The sequence below is a fragment of the Ambystoma mexicanum genome, chromosome 10 (assembly GCF_040938575.1).
Source record: "Ambystoma mexicanum isolate Mex_15411 chromosome 10, UKY_AmexF1_1, whole genome shotgun sequence".
Classification (NCBI taxonomy): Eukaryota; Metazoa; Chordata; class Amphibia; order Caudata; family Ambystomatidae; genus Ambystoma; species Ambystoma mexicanum.
Window position 1 is genome coordinate 1102688407 of NC_090932.1, and position 8805 is coordinate 1102697211.

General features: G+C 44.6%; 1 long non-coding RNA gene across 1 annotated transcript; it reads left to right on the forward strand.

Annotated features, from left to right (window-relative positions):
- The first annotated feature begins 2005 nt into the window (after positions 1–2005).
- LOC138493290 (uncharacterized) lies at positions 2006–2706 on the forward strand. The gene is made up of 3 exons (XR_011276357.1): positions 2006–2081; positions 2176–2256; positions 2363–2706. It is a non-coding gene; the product is annotated as an uncharacterized lncRNA (long non-coding RNA).
- The last annotated feature ends 6099 nt before the right edge of the window (positions 2707–8805 follow it).

An 8805-nucleotide genomic window follows, 5' to 3' on the forward strand; every position in this document is an offset into this window, starting at 1 on the left:
ATTACCACAGACTTATCGGCATGCTGTGTTATGGTACTTTGTATTTTTACAGCTCCTCCTGCCATAGTTTATGGCGTTGAAGCGAGTTTGCCTGTCGGAAGAGAGGTAAAAGAGGAGTATGGTAGAACATTCAGTAGGGAGAAGCAAAGTTGGGTAGATAGTTGGGATGAGGGATACATAAGATGCTCAGGAAGGCATGAGAAGGAGAAGGTGGAGGAGCTATGTGTACAATTGGACCAAATTTATCGTGGGACTCAACTGTATTTTACTGGGCGCAGTGGCGGAGAGGTGTTTGTTGCGCCAGGGACTGTGCCTGGAATTTACTCACTGCATGGTGAGCTTGGGCATGTTGAAGCCATGCCAAGAAAACACAGACTGCAAAGCCCTTCTTCCTACTTCCCCGGGCCCAGAACAACATTTGGGAGGGGTTGTATGTCTGAAATCCGCTGGCTGGGGGGATCTACTGGGGCTGTACTCTGGGACCACTAAGAGTTCCCGGCTTGGACCTACCTCAGGATTGTAGTAAAACAACTATTTAGTCAGTCTCAGCACTCTTCTAGTTCTAGAGTCATGCCCCAATAGGCCAGTGTTGAGATAGGGAGCACTGGCGAGCCTTACTTGGGTGACCTGTCTTTAATGTGAATATACGATTGCAGTGGGCTGCACTTCGGTACAGGAATTGGTATGTCAAGTTCACTCCTAATCTTCCACTTAGCTTCTAAAGGTAGGTAGTCCTCTGGTCAGGCTATTTCTTTAAAGTTGGAAGCCACAGTTGGGATCATTAACAGTTCTTAACTGCCCACAACCCAAGTTGACAGTCTGGAACAAAGCAGGCACTAAATCCTTTAGCACCAGGCTGAGGAGCCAGGTATAACGTTTTGCCATATTCGATCAACAAACAGGATCTCCTTGGTGCCCAAACATGGAAACCTGAATAAAAAACAGAAAAAAACGCACGTGCACTGCCCTGGGGAGAACTGTCCTCTTTTAGTTTCTATTTTAAAAAACGAAAACAAACCAGAGAAGCATTGCTTGCTCCAGGAATATCACAAAACTGATTTTGAATTGGAAAATAAATTGCAAAATATTGTGTTGCGTAGAGAAGGAGTCATGAAATAAAAGAAAAGGTAGGAGGAAAACAAGTGAGGGAAGAAAATGATATGGGCGACCGAATGAGCAGCAAGGTAGACGGTGGAAGCTGCCATTATCACATTAAAAGGCAACTGATATTTTTAGGATGATATTTAAGTCTGAATGTTTGGAATTAAATCTATGCCAGAAATTACAGTCTGTATTCTGAGAATTCCTATTGGATGAAAGATAGTCTGAAATGGAATTCATGTGCTAATTTAGAATAGCCCCGGAGGCAAGGGCTTTACCACCCAGTAACAGCTGATGGACCAAGATAGGTTACAAAGTCTCCTGTGCCATTATTGGGCAATAAAGACATAACGTATTTAAATGCCGATGCAATTAGCCTTATCCGGCAACACGTGACCCTTTCTTTAACATCAAGCCACTCCCTCTAGCCAGTGCGATTCACTCACACGCTAGTAGACGCCGTCCGAGCAATAACGCTACATCGCTCTAACGAATAACATCGACGAGGAACAGCTCTCTCGAAAGAGCAGCGAATGAAAGGCTAGGCACTAACCCCGTGGGTAGGGGTCAACATGGCCAGGCGCGCGCGTCATCGATAAATGTAAAAACTCTCCGTTATATTGTGCACAGCATCCGGGTGTACAAGATGTCACCGCGCTGCCTTATAGGTAGCTTAGGTACTTTATAGGCATGCAATAGAAAGGTTGTAACATTAATACCACCTCCAGGTTTCAATTTCGATAACACTGCATTCTCATTTGAAGCCCGGTCACAACCACTGCAAACACACGATTTTCTATCCAATAATTGGAGCTGTTGCGATATGATTACAGAAGGGTAGTTCATTGAACACCGTTCTCTCTTTTTTTCAGAGCTAACGAGTTTTAATGCTGATGCAATCAGCCTCATCTTGAAGACATCTCACGATGCGATACTGAGTTACAGAAATCTGAAGCTCTACCCACCTCCAAGGGGGAACTGTAAGCTTGCTCTGAAATGCCACACGACAACAAAATGTTTTTGTAGCAATTAAACAAGGCAGTAACTTCCCTTGTTTTTGTCCCTTTTCTCTAGGGCTATAGATAAAGGGAATATAGAAGATACCCTACAATCAAATCTTTTCTCTGCGGTCCATAACAATTTTTTCGGCCACAGGTTGGTGCAGTTCCTCTGGCACAGTAATTAGGCCATTACCTTGAGACTAACCACAAGAGATCAAACCGTTACACAATGTAATATATGTTTAATTTGTGTTTTTTAGCTTTGGCTTTTCATATGAATAAGGGTGAAGACTGTAAGCTTTTACTAAATCATCACTGTCCTGAAGATGGCCCAACATGGACTATTCAGACCACCGTAGACAACGATGGTACTACTGAAAGGGGCTGAAACATATGTCGACCTACAGAAAATCCATGCTTGTTTTTTCCCAATGTCATACATATTACCAACAACTAATATGTTAGAAGGAAATATTAAATTGTTGAACCCGAATGTCACAGAATGAGTGAATTGATATGAATGGTATGAGTGAGATATGAAAAAGCCTATTATTACATGGTTTTTGCAATATATGTAATTTTATTATTAACTATTAAAGTGATTTATATACTTTCAAAGGTCTCTGCTCAACAATTGTCTCTTCCATAAGGTCCTTGCTGTAAATTTATATATCAGTATTCCAGCACCTGTATCTGTTGTGTCGCAAGACCTAAAAGAGAGGGGTAGTCAGTCTGTTACTTCTCTTCCTTTCCAAGGTGCAGTAGCACATTTTTAAATTGTGGGTCATTGCACAATTTAAGTAAACTATCCTAGAAAGTTTATGCCCAGAAAAAAGGAGAAGGGCACTACTTCTAAACCGTCCTCCCTTTCCACTGTGACCATTGGTGATGGGAGAATATGCAGAGGATAGAGTGGGGTGAGCACGGCAGGAAGAAGAGGTAGGAGAAAGGTAAGTGAGCCGTAGAATGGTTAGGGTCTATGGACTGCGCGACGATCCTTCAGATAGCGTCACTTCTCCCGAGAGGGGAGCCATTTTCCATGAATCTAGGGAGGTGAGGCCACTAACCAATAGTCCCCCTAGCGGTGGTAACTTGCAGGGTGACCTCATGGAGAGGAACTCCCCTCCTGGGGATAAGGAAGCGAGTTGGAGGCATGGCCCCTTTAACTCCCAACCCTGCAGTCTAATGTTAATGCCTGAATCTTCTACACATAAGAGATGTCCGAAACTGTGTGTCATTGTAAAATGTCAAACCACCCTGATGTAATATGTACAGGGAGGAAGAAGAGCTTGAGAATGCTACAGTCGAGCAATAGGAATGCTCGACCATCTGCTGTCAATTAGACTGATGTTACATTGGGGCAAGCCCCTCCATTTAAACTGAACACCAAAGAAGGACTGGGTTTTCCGTCATCTTCTGTCCCATGTGGTTCTGGTATGCTGAGAGTTGTTTTACATCCAGAAGGAGAACCCAACGAGTGAGGTGGCCACATTGGAGTCTGTGAGGTTATACTTGGGTTTGAGAGACTGCATCGACTCACATCTCCAAAATTAGATAGGAACAGAGACGAACAGTGGGGCGCCCAAGAAGTGTCTTGCGAGTCGGTTGGGAACCGGCGCAGTAGACCTGTAGAGACGGAAAGGTGGTGGCGCGATCAGTATTGGTTGGACCATACAGTCCGACAACTGGGCCGATACCGCCTACCGTAGCCTACAGCAGAGTCATGTAGGCAAGTGTGCAGAGACCACAAAAGACTGTGGTGGGGGCAAGACTTGTCATGGGTGGCATGAGTGGTCCAACAACAGTGCTGAGATAGCCAACAGTAATTGGCCACGGAGAGAAGCAAGCCACAGAAGTAGCATGAAAGATGAAGTTGAAGCAGAGCGAGTAGAGCCCTGACTCCTGGCAAAGCCGGTCAAGAGTTCCCTGAAAAAAGGTAATGTGAACAAGTACAAGTCTGTGAGGGGGCCAGGAAGACTCAAGACTGTTAATCACGAAGAAGCAGGTGAAGTAGTGAATCACTTTGTAGCACAATTCCCTGGGCAGTTCCACAAGAGTGTGGTGTGCTGGACAGTCGAGAGGGGCTCAGGGAGCATCTTTGTCGCCCCAATGGGAGCAGGATAAAGAGTATTAAGAAAGCGAAATGTGTTAGTTGGGACTTCCTTGAAGGAACTCCATGTTTTGGTGAAAACTATAAGGAACATTGGGGAACAAGCTATGAGAAGGGAGTAATTCTCCTAGCCCCACGAGGATCCTGTAGAACTGTTTGTTTGTGACGAGAAGCTTGGAACCTTAATGGAACTTTAACTTTAGGAAGACTTGGCTTCTTTGACAGAAGCGTAGCCAGTATTGACTAACAAGTGGGGCCTGAATCTAATGTAATTGGGCTCATCAGTGTTACGTTAACAATGCCCACACAGCACTGTTGAGTGTCATTTAAAGACCTTGGGTGGGCCTTGCCCACTCATGCCCTACCCTGATTATGCCTCTGGCCTTTGAGACACTTTGCATCCAGGAGAGGGGGTCATTCTCCTGGGTCATGATCAGAACTAGAACTTTATTATTGTTTTTTGTAGTGACAGGCATAGTGTAGGAGCTTTGTAGGAACAATCACCATGGCACCACTTGGTCAGTCTCTTCAGTCCTTGTCGCCACAGGTGATGGAATGTGCTATGAGGAGGGTACGCAGGAAGGATTCTTTGGACCTCATCATGAGTTGGGCGGAGTGGTAAAATGCGATGTTAACGCTATTACCGCCACATTTATCACTCTGCTCAATCTCGAGTTGGGCCAAAACAGGGAGTTTTAACTCCAGCTTTTGCTGGAGGTAAAAATCTCCCCTTTCCGCACATTTTGGTACCATTAGCACAGCGCTAATTATGCTGGCGCTAATAGCACCAAAACAAACCCATTGGGTTCAACGGACCGAATGGGAATGGGGATTTACCTCCCCACTGCAACTCGTTGCAGTAATGCTAATTGTGTTGAGCGGTATACCAGCGCTATTAGTGCTGGGATCCCGCCCAACTCAGGATGAGGCCCTTTGTCTCCTTTAGCTCTTTAGTTTTTCTTCCACATGCAGATACAGTGTAGGACTTTACACACAATGGGCCTCATCATGAGTTGGGTGGTGTAAACGGTGGCAATTCCTCCAGAAGAAATTACCATTACTGCCATGATGTCTGGCAGAATAACCGCCATATCACAAATGGACGGGTGCGCACATGTACCATTTGTGGTAACGGTAATTCCGTCTAGTGGAATTACCGGTGAAAATCCACAACTATTGGTAATTCCTCAATATTTTATTCCTCAATTTTTAATCGGAATTACCATTACTAATGGTAATTCCGTCAGTGGAATTACCACTGAGTGGAAACAGCGTCATAACGCAAACAGGAATCTCAGTGTCGGCCATCTTTAAACATGCAATCCATTTATTGCCATTTTAATATAGCTCAGCTTCCTAGTAAGAAGGAAATTGTCAACTCCAAGGTATTAACCCTCCAACATGTTTTCTGAAAAGAACCAATCTTTTGTATCCCTAAAAACAACCATCTCCCTCAATACCAAAGAGATACCAAAAGGGTTCATGGAAATGTGGCCTTTTCCATACCGTCTGTCTCTAATAGGACTAAACCTCACAATTCCTCTTCTTAAAATATTGAAGGAATTCAAACTACCCTTAAAAATGTAGAATAATCAGAAAAACCGAAGTTCACTTAAATGAACTACATCTCCCAGAATGCCCCAAAGACTGGTATGAAGAAGTGGTCCCAGGAGGCATGTAGAAGAAAAGGACAGGTAATTAGGCCTTGAAGCCTTTTCCTAGATCAGGCAATTAACACTAACGGCTGGCACCTGAACTTAATTTCCTCACCTGAGCGGCATAAAAGGCAGCAGCAGCAGCAGGCAAGAGCAAAAGGAAGGAGCTGGAGCAGGCGCTGGAAGGATAGCACTAGCAGTAGTAGCAGAAGGAGAAGAGCACGAGGCTGGCAATTCACGAGGAAGTGTGACCACTTAAAGGATGCTGGGACAAGAGAAGAGCAGATTTCAACTGAAGGTTCTCAATTGGTCCTGTGTTCACAAACCCTGTCTGGCTGTGGCTGCACTGAGAGAGACGTAGCATTGAAGGTCTTCCCATGTGCGCCTAGTAGCTGTGGATGCAGAGCAGAAACGTGCTACAGCCCGAGGCCCTTGTGCAGAAGCAAGCAGAGGGATTGCGGAGTGAAGGAGACTCTCTATGGTCGAGGACAGACCGGAGACATCCATGCTCCAGAGGGTTGTGGGTACCAAGAGTCCTGAAGTAGCAGTAGAAGGAAGAAAAGTCGGGACGTGGAAGCAGCCCGCAACCGCAGTGTTTCTAGAGCCGGTGAGTGAAGCTCTGTACTCAGAATCACTGAAAAGCTCTTGTCGGTGACTGTTACCAGCACCGTTATTGCTTGCGTAATAGCAGAAGTGAGTAGAAGTCCTCTAAAGTTGTTTGTTGTTGCTGCCTAACAAACTAAGACTAAAGAAAAATGACCTAATGTCCAAAAAGTATCTGACCCTTACATTAATGCACACAACAAAATAATACAAGGAATGTCTGGCTACTTTTAGTTCCACAAAATAATATACCAATTCAAACTCAAAGGCTCTAGAAAGTACTCTTTGTGACCAGGGTGTGAGTCCCTTCTCCTGGATCAAGTCAGGAATGCCTTGAGCAAAGTTCAGATTCAATAAAAGTTCTCTGCAATAACAAAGTTCCATTCAATGTAACACAAAAAGTATTTTCCATTCAATGGATCCTTTCACTTGGTGATAAAATGTATTTTTCCACAAATGCTTAGTCACAAATCCAAAACAACTGTTATTCTCCAAAGTCTCTTGCTTGGCAAAGTAAATGTCTCTCCCTCGAAACACAAGTTCATAAATGAAGAAAATTGTTCTTTTCACAGAGGCCAAGTAATTATTAGCAAATCACACTTCTTCTTCAAAGGAAACTCTTTTGTCAGGATAGCATAGCAACACAACAGTTCTTCAAGAAAGGTGATAGAATTACCAAGTTCTTTCCAACACACCTTTGTGCCACAACCACAGTGTTTCAAATGGTCTTCTTCTTTCCTGGTTCACTTGCCTGCCAGGACGAACTACTACTGGTCCCGCTCCAGGTGTACTCGCCTACCAGGATAAACACTCCTACAATTACAATTGCATTCAGTGGTAATGCTTGTTCCAAAACTCTCCACACCAGCATCCCATCTGAGGAGGTTTGAACAGTAACTGCTACTCTTTAAAGTCTCTAAACTCTTGACGATATGAGTTACAGCTCTCCCCAGATTGGTATTTCATAAAAGGGAAGTTATGCCCTTATTGTCTCTACATTACTCTTCTATAGCCTCTTGGATGTTGGCACTGCACGTTACAAGCTTCTTCCCATTGGCATCTCACATAAGGAGAGTTTGACTCCTGCAGCTTCTGCATTACTCTTATGCAACCTCTTGGCTGCTAGCAATGCGGGTTATAAGTATCCCCCAATTGATACCCCTTATGAGGAGAGTTGCACTCTGGTTGCTCTTGTATCTTTCTTCTCTGACCTCTTGGCTTCTGGCAATGTGGGTTACAATTATTCCCCATTGGTATCCCTTATAGGGGAAACTGTGCCCTGTATGCCTTAGTTCATTGGTTCAGTATTTAAAATCATTAATTTCAACTCTGTCTTTTTCAGAGCACCCTGGGGCCAGCTGCCGTCTCGGGCCAACTCACTGGTCTTCCTCTGCATCTCCTTTTGACTCGGGGGTACTGCAGCGGATCTCTTTGGGTCAGTCTGCATTGCTGCTGCCTCCAAAATGACTGTTGCTGCAAGCGCAGTCTTTCAGGGAAGCCCTGACCGTGCCACGAGGCCTCCGGCTCTGCTTCTTCACCGCGTATTGGGTGCTCGTCTCTCCCACATGGTGTAGTTTTCCCCAAGGTCTCTTCCAGCTGCGCTCATTCTGCATGGCCATGTGACTTCTCCTGTGATGGCCTCAGCTGGTGCTTCCTCTGCCTCCACAGCATCTCTTGCATTCTGTCCTGCTGCCTCCTCTGCCACTCTCTCAGTGTCTCTTTCTGCCTCTGATTCTGTAGCTCCTCCTTTCCTCACCCGAAACTCATTCCGGCATTTAAATATCCTGCTCAGGTGCTTCATATGACAACAACTAGACTGCCCATTAAACTTCATGGTACCTTCATTAACTCTGAGCTCCTCTTCCTAGTCCCAGTACCACAGGCATTATGGGTTCTGAAGTCTATAATGTTTTTGGTCTTTTTACATGTAGTTAATTTCAACAAGTTTGAGGACTGAGAGTTGTTAATTTTAGGGGAGGTTGTAAGAAGAGTTTGTGATTTATCCTTGGCTTTAAAACCTCTAAATAAGGTAGAATCTTAACAATTGAAGTTGTTCTATTTATTTCCTGAACCCCTAAGGTACCCGTTTTATGCTGGTTAGCAGATGTTTCATAGTCTGTGCTTTGGAACAGAGGGAATTGTACTCTGACAGCATGCCATTAGATATTTGGGTATTATGGGACTTTCATCTTTAAAAGAGGATTAATACCATGTCTCTCCTAGCGGAGTCACCACTTCCCCCTGACAGCGGTCTCCTCCCATGTGATCCTCCCTCATGTTACCACCCTCAGGGTTAGGATCAGGTAGTGGCTCCCTTTCCCTGGCCATTTGAGAG